Genomic DNA, 3,763 nt, shown 5'->3' with positions numbered 1-3,763 from the left:
GAGTCCAGTGGTGCAATCTCAACTCACTGCAACCTCCACCTCCTGGGTTCACAATTCTGCCTCAGCCTCCCAAGCACCTGGAACTACAGATATGTGCCACCACATTCGGCTAATTTTTGTGTTTTTAGTAGAGATAGGGTTTCACCATACCTCCAGGCTGGTCTTGAACTCCTGACCTCAAGTGATCTGCCCACCTTGGCTTCCCAAAGTGCTGGGATTACAGGCATAAGCCACCATGCCAGCCAGCAATCAGGTTTTTTTGTTTTGTTTTGTTTTGTTTTTGAGATGGAGTTTCGCTCTTTGCCCAGGCTGGGGTGCAATGGCACGATGTCAGCTCACTGCAACCTCTACCTCCCCGGGGTTCAAGTGATTCTTCTGCCTCAGCCTCCTGCGTAGCTAGGTTTTCAGGTGCCTGCCACTACGCACAGCTAATTTTTTGTATTTTTAGTAGAGATGGGGTTTCACTATGCTGGCCAGGCTGGTCTCGAACTCCTGATCTCAAGTGTTCCACCTGCCTCAGCCTCCCAAAGTGCCGGGATTACAGGCATGAGCCACTGCACCTGGCCTGAATCAATTTTTAAGGATAATTTGGTGGGTATGGGGTGCCAGTGAGTCGGGAACACTGATTGGTCAAGTCAGAAATGAAATCATAGGGAGTCAGCGCTGTCTTCTTGTGCTGAGTCAGCTCCTGGGTGGAAGCCACAAGATCAGATGAGCCAGTTTATTGATCTGGGTGGTGCCAGCTGATCCATCAAGTGCAGGGTCTACAAAATATCTCAAGCACTGATCTTAGGCCTTACAATAGTGATGTTATCCCCAGGTACAATTTGGAGAGGGTCAGAATCAATCTTTTGGCTAATTTGTTAGTCCTACAAAGGCAGGCTAGTTCCCAGACAAGAAGGGGGTTTGTTTTAGAAAAGGGCTGTTATTGTCTTTGTTCTAAACTATGGACTATAAACTGAATCCCTCCCAAAGTTAGTTTGGCTTATGCTCAGGAATGAATAATGACAGCTTGGAGTTAGAAGCAAGATGGAGTTGGTTAGGTCAGATCTCTTTCACTGTCTCAGTTATGATTTTGCAGTGGCAGTTTCAATCTCAGCCTCCTGAGTAGCTGGGACTACAGGTGTGCACCACTATGCCTAGCAGATTTTAAAAAATTATTTTTGTGGCGATGAAGTCTCCCTGTGTTGCTTAGGCTGGTCTCAAACACCTTGCCTCCCAAAATTCTGGGATTACAGATGTGAGTCACCATGCCTGGCTCCTTTGTAAAAGAACACTTTCTCACCCATCATCTAACACAAATAGCATGATTTTGATTATATGCTGAGTCCTATGTGTCCTCCTGTCCATCCTAAGAGTTGTCTCGATGACCCTGACACAGTACGTGTCCAAAATGAAATTCACCAGAATGACCCTGACTCAATGACGTGGTTTACACATTGTTTGGGAAAAGGAAAGATGAAGGGGAATGGGGTATGAAGAACCTTTGGTTCCTGGGTGGCTATGGAATCATCCATGGTATAAAAAAGCAGCTGAAGTTCTGTTGTGAGGGGCAAAAGTTACCTATAGAATTTTAAAATGATAGCTCCAACTCCAGGAGATTTGGCTTACTGGAACCCCTGGCTGCTTTTGGCTCTTCAGGCTAACACAGGGTAGGGGAGGGATGCAGTCTAGATGATACCTTTCATATTTGTTCTGTCTTCCAGGTGGAAAAAAGAACCTTTCTTCCCAGCAGGGGGAAAAAAAGATAACACCCAGTGTCCAGGGCTACAGTAAAATTTTAGACAAACCAGAGGGAGAAGAACCCCCCTTCAGCCTAACTGCTACTACTGATGCAGCAGACCTTCCGTGCCCACTCCTTATATTCCAGCCAGAATCTTCTCTGGCAACTCAAATGTTAACCCTATAAATGCTGAATTTACTGCTGAGATTTGAGTAAATTTGTAATGAGAGAAAAAAATGAGGAATTTCAAAAAATGGTTTCATATTTTGTGGCTGTTATGTCTGGATGTGTAAACATGTATGTTATAAGCTTGTAATTTCATAAATGCTAGAGGAACCATTCCAGTCATGGAAAGCTGCAAAAACGACATGTTAATGATCACCTGTGAAAAGAAGGAAATGAAAATAAAAATGAAAGAAGAAAAAAAGAAAACATGTTAGTGAAATGACTTAATGAGCTCATTTTGTCGGCAAAACCTTGCTTTTTGTGGGCACTTTAGTATATAAGCTGATTGAGTACTGGAAACAGAACAATTCCCCATAACTGATTACTTATACTATGAATTTTGTTTATTGGAGCTTCAGGAAAAAGGGATACATATGAAAAGACAGACAATCTCTAGAGAGAGATACACTTTTGGAGTTTTCAAAAGCAGTTTTTATTTTGGTAATAAGCTTTTGTGAAATCGGTTGTCTGACTCTTAAGTGACAGATGATTTTCCGGCCTGATGTGCGATTTTTAAGTGGGTCATTTTGGACTATAATAAGACAAAAAGGGTCAGTAGAGTCCTGCTTGTCACTTAGACTTGCAGCACGGTTTTCTGGTCCTGAGGCATATTGACTTTGCTGGTGCTGAATAAAGCTATTGGCTTTTGTGTTACCTGATTTCACAGACCCTAATTGCCTACAACTGACACTACATTAAAACTAGATACTGTCTGTTATGGGCCTGTTTGAGTCTCAACGTGAGCTGTGCTGAACTGAAAGCAGACATATGCTCAAAAACAGCTCTTCTACTCATGGACCATTGCAGATTTAGAATAGTCCTTTGTGGGGCCATGAACTGAAAACATCAGGGATGCTGGCTGGTCCTCCTGGGTCACTTGCAGATATCTACAAGAAAGTGTTTATTCTCCAATGAGACTGGGTGAAACTGAATTACTCATCATCTCTATATTTTGGATACAGAGACTGATTACATTCCTAATGTGTGATTCCTACCAAAAGCTGCAGCTTAAGGGAGGGCACATCAAAAACAGTGTGATCCCTCTGACAGATCAGACTCAACCGTTTCTCGGGAATGCCTCACTAATGTTCACTTGTGCTTGAATTTCCTGATTATTTATAGCTTGCAACAACGGATTGATGATACCCTAACTCAACTTCTCTCATCTTTCTCTTGGTACATAAACCTAAGTGCAACTTGATTGTAAAATACCACTGTCTTCAGAAAGGCAAGGCTTTTCTAGGATGCTCACTGGATAAATAATCAGGATTAAAGGGCTGAGAAATTGCATAAGCCCATTTTGAAAATGCATGAAAATTCAGGATGTTGTCCTGACCAATTTCTGAACATGATGTGTCTTTCTGATTGTTTTAATATATTTTTCTGTGAAAATTCTTTTTCTTTTATTTTTTCCATTTATTATTATTTTTTGTTTTGTTTGTGTGTGTGTGTGTGTTTCCATTTATTATTTTTGTCTTTCTTTTTATTCTTATTCTTGGTTTTATTGTTTTCTTTAATTAGGTGTTAGGTAACTGTTCTATAATATCTGTGAAAATTCTTTTGTCTTTCTTATATACAACTCTTCCAAACAAAAGGTCTGGGTAAGAGTATGGGATAAAAAATATAGGATATTGATCACTGACTGAATGGAACACACTGATTTTGTAATCGTGGAGGAAAACAGAGCCCCAGCACCTGGGGAGACCTGGTTGGGGGCAAGGGCAAGAAGGGAATTAATGTTCTTGTTTTTCAAAGCTGTTTCTGGAAGCTTTCCCTCTTACTGAACAAAAACTTTTCATGCTGCCTTTCCAAGCT

The sequence above is a fragment of the Cebus imitator genome, unplaced genomic scaffold (assembly GCF_001604975.1).
Source record: "Cebus imitator isolate Cc_AM_T3 unplaced genomic scaffold, Cebus_imitator-1.0 Scaffold698, whole genome shotgun sequence".
In the NCBI taxonomy this organism is placed as follows: domain Eukaryota; kingdom Metazoa; phylum Chordata; class Mammalia; order Primates; family Cebidae; genus Cebus; species Cebus imitator.
The sequence above is the reverse complement of the archived record's forward strand: the minus strand, read 5'-3'. Positions refer to the sequence as shown.